The sequence below is a fragment of the Balaenoptera borealis genome (genome assembly GCF_965194805.1).
Source record: "Balaenoptera borealis genome assembly, chromosome: 11".
Taxonomy (NCBI): Eukaryota; Metazoa; Chordata; class Mammalia; order Artiodactyla; family Balaenopteridae; genus Balaenoptera; species Balaenoptera borealis.
In genome coordinates, this window is record NC_138868.1 from 55435283 (window position 1) to 55456936 (window position 21654).

Consider the following 21654-nt stretch of genomic DNA (forward strand, 5'->3'; position numbering starts at 1 on the left):
TAAAGCTTCTGTTTCCTTATTTATTTTCATTTTGGATCATCTGTCCATTGGTGTAAGTGAGGTGTTAAAGTCTCCCACTATTATTGTGTCACTGTCGATTTCCTCTTTTATAGCTGTTAGCAGTTGCCTTATGTACTGAGGTGCTCCTATGTTGGGTGCATATATATTTATAATTGTTATATCTTCTTCTGGGATTGATCCCTTGATCATTATGTAGTGTCCTTCCTTGTCTCTTGTAACATTCTTTATTTTAAAGTCTATTTTATGTGATATGAGTATAGCTACTCCAGCTTTCTTTTGATTTCCATTTGCATGGAATGTCTTTTTCCATCCCCTCACTTTCAGTCTCTGTGTGTCCCTAGGTCTGAAGTGGGTCTCTTGTAGACAACATATATTTATGGGTCTTGTTTTTGTATCCATTCAGCAAGCCTGTGTCTTTTGGTTGGAGCATTTAATCCATTCACGTTTAAGGTAATGATTGATATGTATGTTCCTATGACCATTTTCTTAATTGTTTTGGGTTGGTTTTTGTAGGTCCTTTTCTTCTCTTGTGTTTCCCACTTAGAGAAGTTCCTTTAGCATTTGTTGGAGAGCTGGTTTGGTGGTGTTGAATTCTCTTAGCTTTTGCCTGTCTGTAAAGATTTTGATTTCCCCATCGAATCTGAATGAGATCCTTGCCAGGTAGAGTAATCTTGGTTTTAAGTTCTTCCCTTTCATCACTTTAAGTATATCATGCCACTCCCTTCTGGCTTGTAGAGTTTCTGCTGAGAAATCAGCTGTTAACCTTATGGGAGTTCCCTTGTATGTTATTTGTCATTCTTCCCTTGCTGCTTTCAATAATTTTTTTTTGTCTTTAATTTTTGCCAGTTTGATTATTACGTGTCTCGGCATGTTTCTCCTTGGGTTTATCCTGTATGGACTCTCTGCGCTTCCTGGAATTGGGTGGCTATTTCCCATGTTAGGACAGTTTTCGACTATAAGCTCTTCAAATGTTTTCTCAGGTCGTTTCTCTCTCTCTTCTCCTTCTGGGACCCCTATAATGCGAATGTTGTTGCATTTAATGTTGTCCCAGAGGTCTCTTTGGCTGTCTTCATTTCTTTTCATCTTTTTTCTTTATTCTGTTCTGCAGCAGTGAATTCCACCATTCTGTCTTCCAGGTCACTTATCCGTTCTTCTGCCTCAGTTATTCTGCTACTGATTCCTTCTAGTGTAGTTTTCATTTCAGTTATTGTATTGTTCATCTGTGTTTGTTTGTTCTTTAATTCTTCTAGGTCTTTGTTAAACATTTCTTGCATTTTCTCGATCTTTGCCTCCATTCTTATTCTGAGGTCCTGGATGATCTTCGCTATCATTATTCTGAATTGTTTTTCTGGAAGGTTGCCTATCTCCACTTCATTTAGTTGTTTTTCTGGGGTTTTATCTTGTTCCTTCATCTGGTACGTAGCCCTCTGCCTTTTCATCTTGTCTATCTTTCTGTGAATGTGATTTTTGTCCCACAGGCTGCAGGATTGTAGTTCTTGCTTCTGCTGTCTGCCCTTGGTGGTTGAGGCTATCTAAGAGGCTTGTGCAAGTTTCCTGATGGGAGGGACTGGTGGTGGGTAGAGCTGACTGTTGCTGTGGTGGGCAGAGCTCAGTAAAACTTTAATCTGCTTCACTGCTGATGGGTGGGGCTGGGTTCCCTCCCTGTTGGTTGTTTGGCCTGAGGCGACCCAACACTGGAGCCAGCAGGCTCTTTGGTGGGGCTAATGGTGGACTCTGGGAGGGCTCATGCCAAAGAATACTTCCCAGAACTTCTGCTGCCAGCGTCCTTGTCCCCTCAGTGAGCCACAGCCACCGCCCGCCTCTTCAGGAGACCCTCCAACGCTAGCAGGTAGGTCTGATTCAGTCTCTGTGGGGTCACTGCTCCTTCCCCTGGGTCCCGATGTGCACACTACTTTGTGTGTGCCCTCCAAGAGTGGAGTCTCTGTTTCCCCCAGTCCTGTCGAAGTCCTGCAATCAATTCCCACGAGGCTTCAAAGTCTGATTCTCTAGGAATTCCTCCTCCCATTGCCGGACCCCCAGCTTGGGAACCTGACGTGGGGCTCAGAACCTTCACTCCAGTGTGTGGACTTCTGTGTTATAAGTGTTCTCCAGTCTGTGAGTCACCCACCCAGCAGTTATGGGATTTGATTTTACTGTGATTGCACCCCTCCTGCCATCTCATTGTGGCTTCTCCTTTGTCTTTGGATGTGGGGTGTCTTTTTTGGTGAGTTCCAGTGTCTTCTTGTCGATGATTGTCCAGCAGCTAATTGTGATTCTGGTGTTCTCACAAGAGGGAGTGAGAGCACGTCCTTCTACTCTGCCATTTTGGTTCCAAATCTTTGATTTCTTTAAGTTTTTTTTGTTTTTTGGCCATGCTGCGTGGCTTGCAGGATCTCAGTTTCCCAATCAGGGATTGAACCTGGACCATGGCAGTGAAAGCCCCAGATCCTAACCACTAGGCCACCAGCGAACTCCCTGACCGCCTCTCTTTCTTAATTAGTGCATATAGTCCATTTACATTTAATGTAATTTTCAGTGTGATTAAGTTACTATCTTGCTGTTAATTTTATATTTTTTTCATCTCTTTTTTTTGGCTTTTTCCCCCTCACACTTTTCCTGGCTTCTTTTAAATTAATTTAGGGGTGTGTGTGTGTGTGTGTGTGTGTGTGTGTGTTTAGTGTTTTATTTCATCCTGTCTACTAGCTTCTCTGTTACATCTCTCTTTTGTTTCATTAGAGTTTTCTAGGACTTTACAGTATATATTTTTAATTTATTATAGTTTACTCTCAAATAATATTATACCATTTAATGTATAATGTAATAACCTTAAATTGTGTACTTTAACTTTTCTTATAGTACACTTTTGTTGGCGATAAATTTTGTCAGCTTATATTTGTCTGAAAATGTCTTTTTTCACCTCCTTATTTGAAACATTTTTGCTGGATATAGAATTCTTGTTGGATGGTTATTTTCTTTTAGCACCTAACAATTTGTTACATTGTCTTCTAGTTTGCATTTTGTTTATTTGTTTGTTTAAGAAGTCATTTATTACTATCTTTATTCCCCTTGCCATTTTTCTCTATCTGCTTTTAGAATTTTCTCTTTATCTTTGGTTTCAGCAGTTTATTATTATGTTCCTTAGTGATGGTATGGTGGTGGTGTTGGTGGTATTTGCGTGGTAATCTTGCTTGAAGTTTCTTGATCTTTTTAGGTCTGTGGCTTGATTTTTTAAAAAATAAAATTTGGAATATTTTAAGTCAGTATAGCTTTAATATTTTCCTACTTTGTTTTCTGTTTCCTCTTTTTTCCAGTACTCCAGTTATACATGTGTTAAATAGATATTATCTTACCTGTCATTTCATTCTTTTTTTTTTCTTGCCTTGTTTCTCTGTGCTTCAATTTGTGTAGTTTCTATTTCCTTAGGTTCAAGTTCACAGCTCCTTTTTTTAAAGCACATACAATGAATTTTTAAATTTCAGATACTGCATTTTTCAGCTTCAGAAGTTTCATTTGATTTTTAAAAAATAGTTTATATATTTCTCTTTGTTGTATTCATGTTTTTCTTTAAATCCTCAAACATATTTGTAATAGGTGTTTTAAATCCTCATCTGCTAGTTCTGCTCTTTTCTTCATTTCTAGGTCTGATTTTTTTCCCCTTGTAGTAAGTCACATTTTCCTGATTCTTTGCATGTAGAGTAAATATATATATAAACATTTTTATCTATAGCTGTGTCTGCTTTAGTGAAAAAAATACTTCGAAAGCAATCTCCAATGTAAAGAATAGTTTCAGGTACAGGACAAGTAACTTTTTCTAAGCCATTTGAAAGTAAATTGCCAATGTAATCCTCTGTTACCCTTCATATTTTATTGTATATTTCCTTCAAACAAGGATATTGTTCTACATAACCACAATACAACCATTAAAATCAGAAAATGAGCATTGATATATTACTACCATCTAATCCTATAATCCCATTTAACATTTTTTAGTTGTCCCAATAATGCCCTTAATAGCAAGAGTATCCAGTCCAGAATCACATGTTACATTTAGATTTCATGTGTATTTAGTCTCATTCTATCTGGAATAGTTCCTAAATCTTTTTTGACCATTATGACCTTGACAGTTTTCAAGATTATATACCAGTTACCTCGTAGAATGTCTGCTAGTTTGCTTGCAGTCTGGGGACACCTCCACTCGCTAGGATTGGGTTAGTTGTAATTCTTGCAAAGGAAAATAACTCTTTTCTTAGATCAGATTAAGATTCTACCCTGATCAGACTCTCAAAACCAGAACCCTAGACTTTCAGGGCACAACCCAGATAGTCACTCTTTTAACTCAATACACGTACTGTGCATCTTAATAATCAATAGAACCTCAAGATAACTGCAAGAGGAAAACCATGTAATTCTGTTATGCAATTGCCTTGGACACCTTCTGATAACTCTGAAGATTCTTTCAGTATAAACAGTTTGAAGTTCTGAACAAACAGAAACAGTGTAGAAACAAACTGTAGAAACAGGCAGGCTCCTCCGTGGGACCCCAGTGAAGGTCATTTTTACCTTTCTCTGCCAGCTGTTATCTGAGCCCCACCTTGAGCCATTATTCTTCAGTTGCTGATCTCATATGGGTTGGTCTAGGCACTAATTGTTGAATTAAATGAACAGCAACCCTCAAACTTTTTGTTTAAGTAAGAAATCCATTAGAGTTACAGTTTTATTTTACTTTTAAGTATGAAAGGAGAAGGAAATTCCCAGAGCTCTTCTAACAAAGAAATATTGCAAGTTTTTATCTTTTTAAAAACAAAACTCTGAACAGATAACAATGTAAATATTATCAACAGGGCAACAGACTATCAGGTTTACTATGGTTAATATGGCCAGGTGTGGGTCTGCCATTTTATTATTATTTTTATTTTTATTTTCTCTGTTCTTTCTTACTTTAAAAAAATTTTTTGACTATTTTTGAGAATTCCATTTTAACATTCCTATTGGCTTTTCAACTGTATTATTTATTTAGTGGTTTCTTGAGGGATTACAGTATCTATCCTTAACTTTTCACAGCTCACTTCATGAAAAATGTAGAAGCGTGCAGAATAAGACAGCTGTATAGGTCCATATACTACTTACCATGTTCTTTATGTTATAGTTGTTATATTACATCTACATATGTTATGTTCACAACAGCTATATGTTAAAAGTAAATAAGTTATAAATAAATTTAAGGAAAACAAAATAATTAACTTTTGCATTTAACTGGGGGTTTACCATTTTAATGCTCTTCTTTCCTGTCTGAGGATCTGGATTTCCCTCTGGTATCATTTCCCTTCAGCAAGTTGAGAGTCATATCTATAAATTTCTGCCATTAAGCATATTTTGGGAAACTTTGTTCATTCTTTAAATATCCTTTTCTGCCTCAGTCTCTCTCTTCTATCATTTGTTTCCAGTTACAAGTATGTTGGACTGTTCGTTATGTAACAGGCCTTTTAAGGTCAGTTCATTTTACAAAAAAATATATTTTTATCTCTGTGCATGTGCAGGTTGGATAATTTTGATTAATCTGTCTTCAGGTTCACTTACCTTTTTTTTCCCTGTCATTTCCATTTGTCTGTTAAGTCTATTCAGTGAATAATTTATTTCAGATACTGTATTTTTTCAGTTTTAGAACTTGCATCTAGTGCTTTTTTATCACTTCTATTTTTCTCCACAAATTCCCTATCTTTTCATTATTGTTAGCATATTTTGTTTTAATTCATTGAGGATAGTTATAATAGCCGCTTTAAAGCCCTTGTCTACCTGGGTGATCTCAGGGTCAGTCTCAGTTGACACTCTTTTCTCTTGAGAATGTGTTTCATTTTCCTGATTCTTCATATATTGAGTAATTTTAGATTTTATTTTAGATAGTAAGAATGTTAGGGCTTCCCTGGTGGCGCAGTGGTTAAGAATCCGCCTGTCAGTGCAGGGGACACGGGTTCGAGCCCTGGTCCAGGAAGATCCCACATGCTGTGGAGCAACGAAGCCCATGCGCCACAACTACTGAGCGTGTGCTCCAGAGCCCACGAGCCACAACTCCTGAAGCCCTGGCGCCTAGAGCCCGTGCTTTGCAACAAGAGAAGCCACCGCAATGAGACGCCTGTGCACCACAACGAAGAGTAGCCCCCGCTCACCGCAGCTAGAGAAAGCCCGCGCACAGCAACAAAGACCCAACGCAGCCAAAAGTAAATTAAAAAATAATAATAATATATATAAAAAAAAGAATATTAAATTGTGGAGATTCTGTTCTTTTTTGTCTTTTTGTTTGTTTTTTCCTGGTGAGTGTTGTTTCTTTGGTTTCAGTTGACAGTTATCTTGACTGACTTGACTTGAACTGTAAACTATGTTTTTGGCCAGCACCTTTTTTGCCTTTAGCTGAACTCCTTTCAATCTGTCATATATACATGCATGGGTCTCTAATGGTAGAGACATAAGCAGACAGAATTTGGGGGTACCTTCTCTGTCTTGTTCCCTTTAAGGATTTCTCCATTCTCTTTAGTGGTCATGTTTCTTCTGACTTCAGTTTCTTGGTTCCCCAGGCTAGAAAGCCCGTAGTATTACATTCCACTGCTCCTTGTGTGTTGTACTTTGCCCAAGGCTGAAAGCTGTGAAAATGGGAACCCACTTTGTATAACTCCCCTTCTTCAAGTATGTACTCTCCATTGGAGTCTGTCTGCTTCTCTTTTACTCTCCAGTGCTTTCACATAAAATCTCTTTTTGTATTATTCCAGATTTTACCTTTTTTTTTGAGGGAGAATCAGACAATGGGATCTTACTCTGTCATTACTGGAAGCAGAAATGTATTTTGTCTTTTTAAATTTATTCCATTTCTCTCTTCATTATTTTCATGTTTTTCTTTATGTTCTTGAACATAGTTATAATAGCTGATTTAAAATCTTTGCCAGTTTCACCATCACTGTCATTTCTGGGTTATTTCTTTTGACTGATTTTCTTGCTTTTTAACCTTATATAGCAGCTTTTGTTTGGATGTTGGAATTGTGATGTTGTTGAGTGACTGAATTTTGTTGTCCTCTTTTAAAGGGTGTTTGACTTCTTTTTTGGCCAGTGATTAAATTTCTGGTCAGCTTATCTCTCATGGCTTGTTTTAAAACATGTGTTTGGGTGGGTTTAGAGTTGTTGTCTTTACTCTCTTGCTAGTTTTGCTTCCTTACTGAAATGTGACCTTTCTGGGATCCCTATTGAATGCTCTAGGTGTTCAGTGTGATCTGTATTCTGTCTGTGTGCTATGGTAGTTGTTCATTTTACAGCTCTCTAGTAGCTTTTCTCCCCAGTAGTTCTTTTCTCTGCCTAATTGAGTCTTACTCTGTGCATGTGCAGCTTAGTATTCAACAACAGACTCAAGAGGATCCCTTTAAAGTTTTGGACCTCTTTCTCTGCAAAGCTACCTCCTTTGGTATTCTGTCCTATAAATCTTAATGGCTCAGTCTTTCTGAAGTCTAATCTCTGTCTCCTCAATTTAGTGAGATGGCTGTGCTATGTTTGGATTCCCTTTCCTTACACCAAGATCTGGAAAGTGTGTCCTCTAGAAAACTGGGGTAATCATATCACTTACCTCATTTGCTTCCCTTTTCTCAGGGGTCACATTTCTGTACTACCTTGTTGTTCAATGTCTGAAAGGAGGTTTTTCATATCTTTTGCCCTCTTTTCTAGTTGTTGACAGCAAGGGAAAGTCCAGTCCCAGTTACTCTATCATGGCTAGATGTGAAAGGCCCTTAGATTATTGTAGTGTCCTTATGTCTATTAGTGCTAATGTTTATTAGTTCAAGCCACTTGTGGTGTTAAAATCTTCTGGAACCCTGCTGATTTGGGGCTGGGGGTGGTGTGGAGAGGAGAATGGGGAAAGTTCCTTCATATTTCAAACACTGGGATGGGTATGTTGATGGATATGATTACTTTCCCTATATTATTCTGTTAGTTTTTGCTTTAAGTGTTTTGAAGCTATGCAATTAAATTAGATATGTATGTGATTAGGGTTATGATATCTTCTTGGTGAATTGGATCCCTATTTTTGTAATACTTTTTATTTTAAGGTTCTTTTTTGTCTGATGTTATGATAGCTATACCAGTTTTTTTTTTCTGTAGTAGTTATAGATTATCTTTTCATTCTTTTATTTTCGACTTTTCTGCATTCTCATATCTTATTTGAAACTCTTATGAACAGAACATATCTATTTTTTATTCATCCCTGTATCTTTAGTACTTAGCATGATAATTATCTCTTATTGGGCAAAGAATACATGTTTTAGAAATGATTTAATTAATAAAGTGTATTGAAGAATGATATGAGTAAACTCAGTCATGCTAGGAACTGAAAGGAAACAAAAGGAATTTATTCTCCAGGTGATACATTCAACAATATTTGTTGAGCATGTACTTTATGCTAGGCACTTATTTTAAAGGTACCTGGGATTTGTTTAATTAGGTATGATAAGACACACAAACATGGAAATGATTGCCATAAAGGAAGAATTTTTTATTACTCACAGTTCCTTAGAAGCAGGAGGCATAGCACACTGTGCAGTACCACATGGGGAAGCACCAGGGTCAGTCTAGGGAGGGGAGGTTGTGGAGGGGAGATGTGGGTGAGAGCCTTTATTGTGGCTTCTGTGGGAAGGAGTGGGCAAGGTAGGGTAAGCAGGCCTGGGATTGGTTAGTTTGAATAATTTCAGTGGGCTCTGGGGCTTAGGGACTGTCTTTAGTTGTCTGATACATGGCCCAGAAGTGATTAGGGCAGGGGAATAGTGACCTAGAGTCTGATAAAGGAGGTAGCTGGGGTTACGGGCTGTGATTGTTTGGTTTGCATATAAAAGGTGTGCTTACAGGCAAGTAGTATGCGAACTAGCTAGCCCTGGGAAGAACAGTCCCACCAAGGTCAGCAAGACCCCACATGTCAAAGCAGAAGTGACAAAAACTGGAACACATGGCTATTACAAGTACTGTTCTAGGAGTTTGTGATACAGCAGTGAAGAAAATAATTAAGATTGCTGTTGTCAAGAGATTGCATTCTAATGAGGGAAGATGACAAATACATAACTGACTATATAAAGGCTTCTAATTGTGATAAATGCTATGAAGAAATAAAACAAGGTAATATGATAGAGAATGGTTAGAGGACTTCTTTAGCTAGGGTAATTAAGGAAGGCTTCTCTGAGTTGGTAGTATTTGGCATAATACCTAAAGAATGAGAAGGAATTACCCAGAGGTAATCTGGGGTAATGATGTTCCAGGTAGTTCTGCTTATGGCCCTGAGACTGGAATGGACTTGGTTTGTTTTTAGGAGCATTAGGAAGGCTAGTGTTGGAATGGGTGGGCAAGAAGAATAGTTAGAAGAGGAAGGCAGAGGTCGATTGTGTTGGCTTTGTAGTCCATGGTAAGGTGTTTGGTTTTTATTTTATTTGTGATCAAAAGCCTTTGGAAGGTTTTAGCCAGAAGAGTAAATCTTTCTACACTCAGTTCAGAACAAGTCAGTATAGTACCAATGACAGTGACAGTGTAACACTTGGGAGATATATTAACATGTTACAATTATGTGATTAAAAATGAAGATGTTTTTGGGAAAGTTTTCATGAAACAACCATCTTCTAAGGAGAATATTGATCATGGAGGGAGACTAGGATTGATGAAGAACGACGATGAAATTTGAAAGGAGAAGAATCCAACAAAGCAGGCCTGTGTGCTCAGGTACCCTCGCTTTTTTTTTTTTTTTTTTTAATTTTTATTTTATTTATTTATGGCTGTGTTGGGTCTTCGTTTCTGTGTGAGGGCTTTCTCTAGTTGCGGCAAGTGGGGGCCACTCTTCATCGCGGTGCGCGGGCCTCTCATTATCGCGGCCCCTCTTGTTGTGGAGCACAGGCTCCAGACGCGCAGGCTCAGTAATTGTGACTCACGGGCCTACTTGCTCCGCGGCATGTGAGATCTTCCCAGACCAGGGCTCGAACCCGTGTCCCCTGCATTGGCAGGCAGATTCTCAACCACTGCGCCCCCAGGGAAGCCCAATCGCTTTCCTTTTTAAACACTTGCACATTATACTTCAGCAATATAATTCAGCTTTTATTTCCTCAAACACAGAATGCAGCTTCATGGTTTCATGTGTTTGCATACACTGTCTTTTCTGTCTGGGATGTCCTGCTTTCTCCCTCTCATCTCTCTTATTTGGTTAATTCAGCCTTATTTTTTTTCCTCCTAAATTCACTTTTTGTCTTTAGTATTTTTAATTATTATATTTTTTCATTTCTAAAGGTTCTGTTGTTTCTTTTTCAAATTTGCATGATGATTTTTGATGATTTTTTTCTTCTTTGGTTCTTTTTGTTGCTTTCATTTTTTTAAACATACTAAACATACTTAATATTCTGTATCCATTAATTTCAGTATCTTTCATCTTTGCATATTCATTCTTTTACTGATTCATTCTTTATGGGTGCATGTTCCCTCATGTGTTTTTGTGATATTTGACCATGAGTTCATTTTTCTGGAGACTTGGGAAGTCTTTGAGGCCATGTTAAATTATAAAGTCTATGAGGGCAGGGACCCTAGAGTTTTGTTCATTGCTGTATCCCGGGCTTGTTACAGTGTTTGTTACATGAGGCTTTCAATAATATTTACTGAATGAATGATGTGTGTACACTTCACGCAGTGTTGTAATTATTTATATATGTGTCTATATTCTCCACTTTATTGATAATGCCTCAAGTTAAAAACTTTTTAACTCTAACCTTGTATCCACAGCACTTAGCATAGTGTCTAATATGGATTAAGTTCTCAGTAAATGTTTATTAAACCAGTGAGGAATTGTTTGGCATATTCTGCCCATTGTAATCTGCAGAAGAAAAAAGATTTATTTTGCCTGGTTGTCATTCTGAAGCCATTTTGATAAAATGGAGAATACTAGAGAAATGATGAATCAACTCGGATAAACAGTAGTGTGTCTTGGTCATGATCGATTAAAACAGAACCCTTTTTCAAACTGAACTCCAAAACCAGAACTTTAAAACCAGTGTCCCTGAAGGCTAATATCATTAGCTATTTAGGTACTTAACTGATTTCAAGGCATTGTGAATATACAAAGTATTCAACAAATATTTACTAAATACCTACTCTATGTGTATTACTTTGCAGTGCTGTGTGATGGATTTTTTTTTCCCAATAGGTTATGTGCTAGCTAGTATATAAACTTAAAAATGTGAAAAGATAAATAGCACAAAAGATAAATGATTCATTACACCAGTGAAGGAATTGTTTTTAAGACAGTATTGTTTCTTTACTCTTATGGATTACAAACGAATAAATTCTGTAGAGGTTCAGATGAATCTAGTATAGTTGCCAGAATTTTATGGTTTGCTTCCCTCTTAAGAATTATTAGAGGGACTTCCCTGGTGGCGCAGTGGTTAAGAATCCGCCTGCAAATGCAGGGAACACGGGTTTGAGCCCTGGTCTGGGAAGATCCCACATGCTGCGGAGCAACTAAGCCCGTGTGCCACAACTACTGTGCCTGTGCTCTAGAGCCCGAGAGCCACAACTACTGAGCCTGTGCGCCACAACTACTGAAGCCCTCACGCCCTGGAGCCCACACGCCGCAACTACTGAAGCCCGCATGCTCTAGGGCCTGCGTGCTGCAACTACTGAGCCCATGCGCTGCAACTACTGAAGCCTGCACACCTAGAGCCCATGCTCCGCAACGAGAAGCCACCACAATGAGGAGTCCGCACACGGCAACGAAGAGTAGCCCCCACGCTCCACAACTAGAGAAAGCCCGCGCACAGCAATGAAGACTCAACACAGCCGAAAAAAAAAGAGTAAGGCTATTAAAGTTAAAAAAAAAAAAAAGAATTATTAGAGTAGACCAATGCTCATGATTTTGTCTCTTTTGTCCTTTTTCTTCTCTTTTGCTTTTTGTTTTTGCATGATGTGGTAGGAGGACCACAGCTTGTTAAAGAGAAATGGTATGAGATTGAATGTAGGTATTTCCATTTAGGAGCGATATGACACTGGGCAAGTTTCTTACTCATACTGTGTCTCAATTTCCTGATATGTAAAATAAGAATGTTAACACCAGCTCACAAGGTGATAGTTTGTATTAAGAGAGATTATGTAAATAAAGTCACCAGCATGATTCCAGGCATACAAGTTCAATAGATTTTAGTACTCTGTTTTATTCTTTTTCTTTTATTATCTAATTTGTGTGAATTTTTTCACTGTTTCATTCTCTTTCTTGTTTAATATAAAATCAAAACTAAGTTTAAAAAAATAAATAAATTAGTATTTAGATTAAAGGTTAATGGGAACGACCATAGAAATATTCCAGTTATATATGTGTATGGGTATAACAGCACTGCTGTTTTATTTGGATCACAGAGAAACCACTGTTTGCTACATGGCACACTTGTCTTGGCTGGCCTATCTCATTTTCTCTGGCTTTCTTTAAAGCAGGTTTTTTCAGACCTTTAAAAGCTGACACTTGGGCAATGAATACCCTGGAAAAAAGACTTGTTCCAGTGGAACTTGGCCCAAAGGATTCAGATAGAACTAGAACAGTTCATTTGAGAGATTTGGAAATTAAAAAAATTTTTAAACTTGTGTTTTACAGTCTTTAATTTTTTCCTTACTGCTTAGGAATTTAGCATTAACACTGTTTAAGAATTTAAGTTAAATGAATTAACTTCATAAACTTATTTTTTACTTAATGTATTCTTTTGGAAAAAATATATTTAGTTGCTTACACTGTTTAAGAATGAGATACTGTTAAACATTAACAACTAGTTATACATTTTCCAAAAATTCTGCAACTCAGAAAGCTTTTTATGTTTAGAAAATACATATCTAAATTTAGTTATTTGTTTTCATTATATTGATCTGCAGGCTGACTAAAAGAAATGAATGATTTTTATTTCATTTACCAAAAAACTGTTTAAAATTACCCAGAGGTTGAAGATGTGTCATTCAATAAGTGTTTAAGAAACATATTTATAGTCATCAGCTAGAAAGAGAAGTAGATCAACTATACTTCAATTAAAAAAAAAAGAGAGAAAGCAGAAAACCATCACTAGGATATTTAAATTATTTTACTTTAAATTCTGAATTATTAATAATTATCATGATAAGCAAATGTTTTACTTAATGATTTTCATTTTATGGATTTTTAAAACAAAAAGTGAAATAGCACATTTAAATCTAAATCAACATAAGAATAAGAGAAGTATAAAGTAGAAAGAAAATAAATTAATAGTACCCTTGTACTTGAATCCTGACTTTGCCTAATACAAGCTATGTGATTTTGTATATATTAGGACAAATTACTTAATTTTTATTTTCACTTTCCTTAGCTGTCAAATTGGATTTAAAATGTCTCATAGGTTTGTTTTGAGGATGAAATTAGGCAAAGTAATGACCTTATACACTCTAAAGTACTATATAAATGTTGTTTAATGACTTAAGAATTTAGAATATCAGATTATGCACTTAAATTCGAACTTTCTTTTCATCCATGAACTGAAAAGGTATTCATTTTTCTTCTTTAAAATGTCTCACGTTTTCACTAAAACTGTAAACTCTACCTAACACAGTGCCTAAGCCCTATAATAGGTGCTCATATAATTGTGGAGTAAAGGGATTAATATGTTCAGCTTCTTGATATCAACATTGTATATTACTATTAACCTCTTTAATAGATGAATGCAGATATCTTTGTGACTTGTTTCAATAAACTTTATCAGGATACAGAGATATTACCTTAAATCCTCAAATTACAGCATAGGCATGTACAGTTAGTTGACCCTTGAGCAACGTAGGGGTTAGGCTGCCGACCCCTGCATACTTGAAAATCCCTGTATAACTTTATACCTGTGTACAGGGTTCCACATCCACAGATTCAACTAACCGTGGATCGTGTACTACTGTAGTACCTATTTATTGAAAAAAATCAGTAAGTGGACCTGCGCAGTTCAAACCCATGTTGTTCAAGGGTCAACAATGATTGCTGCAAACACTGGGGGCAGCCTGGTACAGCTGAGAGGCCTAGACCTAGGCTTGAGTCCAGTTCTGCCCCTAACTGGTTGAGCTACTGTGGACAAGTCATTTAATGTTTTGAGCCTGAGTTTTTCTAGTAAATGGTGAGACTAACCCTCTACAGGATTACTTTGGGAATTTAGCGTTAGTGGATGTGAAAGTATTTATAAAATGTAGAAATTTTTGTTTTGTTAAGATTGACACAGATATGAGCTGGGTCATGGGGCTTATTTTTACATTCATGAAAGTGTGTAAAGTGTGCAGAAAGTATTATTGCAAGATTTCACAAGTTTGGATAGTTGAAGGACTCACAAATCTCCATAGAGCATATTCACCTAAGGCTTTTATTTAAAGGCAAAGGATATGGTGCAGCAAGAGAGAGGGCAGACAAGCATTGAGGATGTGGGGAATGTCAAAGGAAAACTCAGGATCCTAATTTGCACCCAGGTCCCTTTCATCTCTGGATTGAACCACCAAGATCTGTGTAATAAGTCTTGCATTCAGGAGCGCTCAAGGCAGAAGATCCCAGTGGGGTATTTTTATGTTGCTCTGGTCATGTAGTCAAGGTAGGCTCGCTAATGAGTTCTGTCAGGTGAAAGCCATCAGTAAACACTGATTCAGAGGCCACCAGGGCAGTTTTGGACTCTAAACAGCACATCATAAATCCAGCTGACCTTATCTTGTCCAAAAGCCAGGCATCCAGGTGTCTCCAGAGATAAGGATAGGGCTTTCCTAGTCCAGCTATAAATTGACTATCCTACACAATTATATTGGAGTACCTACTGTGCACAAGGTATATACTATGACTTTGGCATACCAAGAGGAGTAAGACAACTAGAGAGATCAGAGATTAGTGAAGAAAAAATAGAAAATCAACAAAGCGGTATTGGCATTTAGAGGAATAAGCAGCTAACTCTGTTAGGGTGTCTGGTGAAGACTTATTTAAGACTTCACAGAGGAAATAACAATTTAGATGAGTTCAAATGATGAATAGAATTTTGCCAATGTCTAGCACAAGTGGCTGACATTCAATTAATATTTGATATATTTAATTATAGGTCACCTAAGGTAGGGAACAGTATGTTCAAATCCATACATGATGAAAGTGCAAGCTTTTCTGGGGAACAGAGAGAATCTAATGTGATTGTGCATAGAATGCATGGTGGTAATGGAAAAGTGATTTAGGGACAGATGATTAAAGCTTTTATATGACATCTTAATAAGTTTAATTTTATCTTATAAGTAATAGTTTATCCTATAGACCAGCAGTTCTTTCTTTCTTCTTTCTTTCTTTCTTTCTTCCTTCCTTCCTCCTTCCGCACCAGGTCTTAGTTGTGGCATGCAGGATCTTCGTTGCAGCATGTTTAGTTGTGGCATGCAGGATCTTTAGTTGCGGCATGCCGGCTCTTAGTTGCGGCACGCGAACTTTTAGTTGCGGCATGCATGTGAGATCTAGTTCCCTGACCAGGGATTGAACCCAGGCCCCCTGCCTTGGGAGCGTGGAGTCTTACCCACCGGACCACCAGGGAAGTCCCAGACCGGCAGTTCTTAAACAATTTGGTTTTGGAACCCCTTATACTCTGAAAACTTAATTGAGGACCTCAAAGAGCTTTTGTTTATATAGGTTGTGTCTATCAACATTTGCCATATTTAGAAATAAACATATCAGCTCACTTCTCCAACCATAGTTGCAAGCTGCTTTGAGTTGGCTCTGTGCATGCATAGTTCAGGGGTCTACCAGAGACTTGGGTAGAGTTCATACGCAGAATTTAGGGCTCCCCCATCTGTGTTTCTCCCCTCACTCTCAGGTGGCAGTGGTTGCCCTGGGCTCCACTCCCTGGTTCCTCAGGCCAAAGTGACTGTAGGCTTTCTCTCTGGAGGTTAGCTGCACCGTTATGACTGTGGCTTGCCCTTAGGCCAAACTGCAAAATTAGGAAATTCACTTCGTATCTGTCCCTCTGTACAGATGGATTCTTGCTTTTAAATGTTTGAATCCTTGAAACATGTTTTACACATCTACCATCCATTGTATCCTTACTATCTTACCAAAGCCCAAGTTCTGGAGCTGCATCTGGGGTTTTCATGACATTTTATTCTTCCTTTTTATCCTTCCATACAATGGTTAAGGGGAATAAAGAAGACTAGTGGAATCCTTCCTTCAGGGCTTCTCACTACTGTCCCACTAAGTGGAAATCTTTGAGACAGAAGTGCATTATGGGAACTTGGCTAAAGGAGACCTCCCCGACCTCAACTCCCAATTCTAGCTGTTTCTGAATAGAAGATTGGCTTGGGCTAGTGCTGTTCTCTCCTGTTCTCAAACTTATTGCTTTCAGAACCTCTTTCCACTTTTAAAAATTAAGAATCCCAAAGAGTTTTTATTTATATGTGGGTTTTATCTATTGATATTTACCATATTAGAAATTAAAGCTGAGAAAAAATTTTAAATATTTATGTTTTAATTTATTTAAAAATAATAAATATATTACATGTTAACATAAATAACATATTTTTATGAAAAACAGCCAAAACAAACAAAATTTACTGATAGAAGTGGCATTGCTTTACGTTTTGGGGGGGGGTCTTTTTAAAGTATGGCTTAATAGAAGTCATCTAGGGCTTCCCTGGTGGTGCAGTGGTTACGAATACGCCTGCCAATGCAGGGGACATGGGTTCGAACCCTGGTCCGGGAAGATCCCACATGCGGCAGAGCAACTAAGCCCGTGTGCCACCACTACTGAGCCTGCGCTCTAGAGCCCACATGCCACAACTACTGAAGCCCGCACACCTAGAGGCCATGCTCTACAACAAGAGAAGCCACCGCAACGAGAAGCCCGCGCACCACAACGAAGAGCAGGCCCCACTTGCGGCAACTAGAGAAAGTCCGCACACAGCAACGAAGACCCAGTGCAGCCAAAAATAAATTTAAAAAAAAAACAACAAAGTAATCTGGATTCTCACTTCTGCTTTTGCATTTAGTCTCTTGTAATAATGTTTTGATTGAAGTGTATAAAGAAAATCAGGCTTTAAACAGACATATGTAGCTGGAAGAGGGAGAATTATTTTAATAATAGCCTTTACAGGTAATTGTGGATATTCTTCTTTGATAGTATATCAAAACTTGACAAGTGGCCGTCCTGGGGTTAATTGGAATGTGGAATCTGAGGCTGTATCACTGAACTTTTCTTAACTGTGTTACATTAAAATTCATTGGTCTATCTTGCACTTTGAATGGACTTTTACCCAGGCATGATTTTGTAGCATCATGCATCATTGGTCTTATGGAAAATATTGGTTCACTGTTGATGCCGATCTTCCAGATGTTGACATATTTCTTTATATAATATCAGAAGATCAGATTTGTTAATATATCATCTCAGATTGCATTGGAAGGTCTTTTAAGTATTGGGAAGCTATCAGACTCACAATGGCAGATGCAAAGTTTTCAAAATTCTAATTTTTGCCTGAAAGCTTGAATTTTATCATTGGCAAAAATACTGTTAGTTGTTTTTCTTGAAGTGACAGGCTCACGTTACTCATTTTTAGGAAAACGTCTTCCAAATACCCCAAAATGAATAATCATAGTTTACCTGTCAGTTCTTTTAAAATGGTGTTCTATGGAAAAAGTAGCTAATTGAGATCACAACTCAAAACAGTCACACAGATTTTCTTGAGATGACCATCATGCTTTAAAATCTTTAGTTCTTTATGCAAATTCCCATTTCATTGCAGAGAATATTAAAAAATTGTCTGCTCAAGAGTTGAGATTTAATACAATTAGTAATTTTTATTTTATCAAAATAAAAGGCATTATTTAAAGTCTTCATCAAAATGAAAACCTTCATCAAAGGCATTGCTGATTGAAACTGCTTTTTTATTTTAACACTTTTTTCCCAGATTTATTGAGGTATAATTGACAAATAAAATTGTATATATTTAAAGTTCAACATGATGATTTGATACTCATATATATTGTGAAATGATTACCATAATCAAGTTAATTAACACAGACATCACTTCACATGAAACTGCCTTTTAAAAAAACTGTGAATGTTCAGTGGTAGGGAAGAATACAATGATTGTAGTATAGTTTGGTTGCTACTGTCCTGATTCGCGCAAAGATGCCAGCATTTGTACCCAGAATTACCTTCGTGCCATCAATGCAAATGTGAATACAGTGAATAAAGTAAATAACTCTCAGTATTATGAAAATAGTTTTGACCTCAAGGACCCCTTGAAGAATCCACAGACCACGTTTGAGAACTGTTGCTCTAACCTACTAAGAAAAGATTTATACACTTACACATAGTATTTAACATTTCGCTTTTTGAAGTCTAGTACTTTGTAGAAGCGTTTACATGGAGTAAACAGGAAGTAAGAAAATATAATTAATTAGTCGTTTCAGATAATGGGCCCTACTCTATGCATAGACATATTTAAAATGCTCATTGTTCGCCTCCCTACCACTGCTAGTTTTATGTACTTCCTGTTCTATTCAAGGACTCTTTCAGTGATTAGATCTGATGTAATTCCTTATGCCCTAGGCAGTAGGAAAGATTTAAATTCTGAGAACTCAGGCCAGTATTTCAAGGAGGAATCACTATTTGTTAAATATGCAGATGTCCAGGGGAAAATGAGTTCCTTTTGTGGCCTTTTTGATAATATTAAAAACAACAATATTAATACAGCAGCTCATATTTACTGGCACTTACTGTGTGCCAGCCACTATGCTAAGCACCTTGTTTAATTATAATAAAAAATCTGAATAGGGTATATTAATGATGATGGCCCTTCATGTTAAAAGTTATTTCCTCCTTCTATGGAAAGAAAGCAGGTAACTTTCTTCACACTTGTGACATTTTATTAGTTTTTCAGTAGAGTAGTAATTACATACTTGCATGTTTTTATTTGCCTTTTGTGTAATCAACTGGGAAACCAATTGGGAATGCATTCTTTCATCATAGAGAACTCTCTTAGTCAAATTTATGCCTGCTCTTCTGTTTTCCCCATTTTACAGCTGTCTTAGTTCAAGCCCTCATCATCACTTATTTGGACTATTGCTGTAATGTCCTCTTTGTCCCCTTGCTACCATAACCAGTCTGTCAGGCTTATCTTAAAGTTACTTGTCTTTCTGTCATTCTTCTGCATCATTTGCTCTCCATTTGCTCCCTCTGGGATAGAGTTCAAATTTTTCAGTGTGATAGGGAGATCACAAACATGTTACCCATTTTTATATTAGTTCTAGTTTATCTTAGTAGCTTTATCTCCTTACACAACTTGCCTGCTAGACATAATATAGGTTATTTCTTGTGGTTTCATAGGCACACCGTGTTCTTTCTTGCTTTCGCATATCCATGTTTTATCTCTTCCCTGAATACTGATCTCTGCACTTGTCTAATTCCTATTCACCCTTTAAGGCACACACAAATATCTCTTCAGTGAAATTTTCATCAATTATACCAAACCAAGGTTTAATTAATTGATAACATTTTTTTATCAACCTCCATTATGGTATGTTACTTTTTTTTTTAATCAGTCATCAATTTTATACACATCAGTGTATACATGTCAATCCCAATCACCCAATTCATCACTCCACCACCCTCACCCCCCTGCCGCTTCCCTCCCTTGGTATCCATACGTTTGTTCTCTACATCTGTGTCTCAATTTCTGCCCTGCAAACCGGTTCATCTGTACCATTTTTCTAGGTTCCACATATATGCGTTAATATATGATATTTCTTTTTCTCTTTCTGACGTACTTCACTCTTTATGACAGTCTCTAGATCCATCCATGTCTCAACAAATGACCCAATTTTGTTTTTATGGCTGAGTAATATTCCATTGTATATATGTACCACATCTTCTTTATCCATTCGCCTGTCGATGGGCATTTAGGTTGCTTCCATGACCTGGCTATTGTAAATAGTGCTGCAGTGAACATTGGGGTGCATGTGTCTTTTTGAATTATGGTTTTCTCTGGGTATATGCCCAGTAGTGGGATTGCTGGATCATATGGTAATTCTATTTTTAGTTTTTTAAGGAACCTCCATACTGTTCTCCATAGTGGCTGTATCAATTTACATTCCCACCAACAGTGCAAGAGGGTTCCCTTTTCTCCACACCCTCTCCAGCATTTGTTGTGTGTAGATTTTCTGATGATGCCCATTCTGACTGGTGTGAGGTGATACCTCATTGTAGTTTTGATTTGCATTTCTCTAATAATTAGTGATGTTGAGCAGCTTTTCATGTGCTTCTTGGCCATCTGTATGTCTTCTTTGGAGAAATGTCTGTTTAGGTCTTCTGCCCATTTTTGGACTGGGTTGTTTGTTTTTTTAATATTGAGCTGCATGAGCTGTTTATATATTTTGGGGATTAATCCTTTGTCCGTTGATTTGTTTGCAAATATTTTCTCCCATTCTGAGGGTTGCTTTTCGTCTTGTTTATGGTTTCCTTTGCCGTGCAAAAGCTTTGAAGTTTCATTAGGTCCCATTTGTTTATTTTTGTTTTTATTTCCATTATTCTAGGAGGTGGATCAAAAAATATCTTGCTGTGATTTATGTCAAAGAGTATTCTTCCTGTGTTTTCTTCTAAGAGTTTTATAGTGTCCGGTCTTACATTTAGGTCTCGAATCCATTTTGAGTTTATTTTTGTGTATGATGTTCGGGAGTGTTCTAATTTCATTCTTTTACATGTAGCTGTCCAGTTTTCCCAGCACCACTTATTGAAGAGACTGTCTTTTCTCCATTGTATATCCTTGCCTCCTTTGTCATAGATTAGCTGACCATAGGTGTGTGGGTTTATCTCTGGGCTTTCTATCTTGTTCCATTGATCTATATTTCTGTTTTTGTGCCAGTACCATATTGTCTTGATGACTGTAGCTTTGTAGTATAGTCTGAAGTCAGGGAGTCTGATTCCTCCAGCTCCACTTTTTTCCCTCAAGACTGCTTTGGCTATTTGGGGTCTTTTGTGTCTCCATACAAATTTTAAGATATTTTGTTCTAGTTCTGTAAAAAATGCCATTGGTAATTTGATAGGGATTGCATTGAATCTGTAGATAGCTTTGGGTAGTGTAGTCATTTTCACAATATTGATTCTTCCAATCCAAGAACATGGTATATCTCTCCATCTGTTGGTATCATCTTTAATTTCTTTCAACAGTGTCTTATAGTTTTCTGCGTACAGGTCTTTTGTCTCCCTAGGTAGGGTTTATTCCTAGGTATTGTATTCTTTTTGTTGCAATGGTAAATGAGAGTGTTTCCTTAATTTCTCTTTCAGATTTTTCATCATTAGTGTATAGGAATGCAAGAGATTTCTGTGCATTAATTTTGTATCCTGCTACTTTACCAAATGCATTGATTAGCTCTAGTAGTTTTCTGGTGGCATTTTTAGGATTCTCTATGTATAGTATCATGTCATCTGCAAACAGTGACAGTTTTACTTCTTCTTTTCCAATTTGGATTCCTTTTATTTCTTTTTCTTCTCTGATTGCTGTGGCTAGGACTTCCAAAACTATGTTGAATAATAGTGGTGAGAGTGCACATCCTTGTCTCGTTCCTGATCTTAGAAGAAATGCTTTCAGTTT

General features: G+C 37.2%; 1 protein-coding gene across 2 annotated transcripts in view; it reads left to right on the plus strand.

Annotated features, from left to right (window-relative positions):
• The window catches only part of ACER3 (alkaline ceramidase 3), a 193276-nt gene that overhangs the window by 21712 nt on the left and 149910 nt on the right, over nt 1–21654 (plus strand). The window lies entirely within an intron of this gene.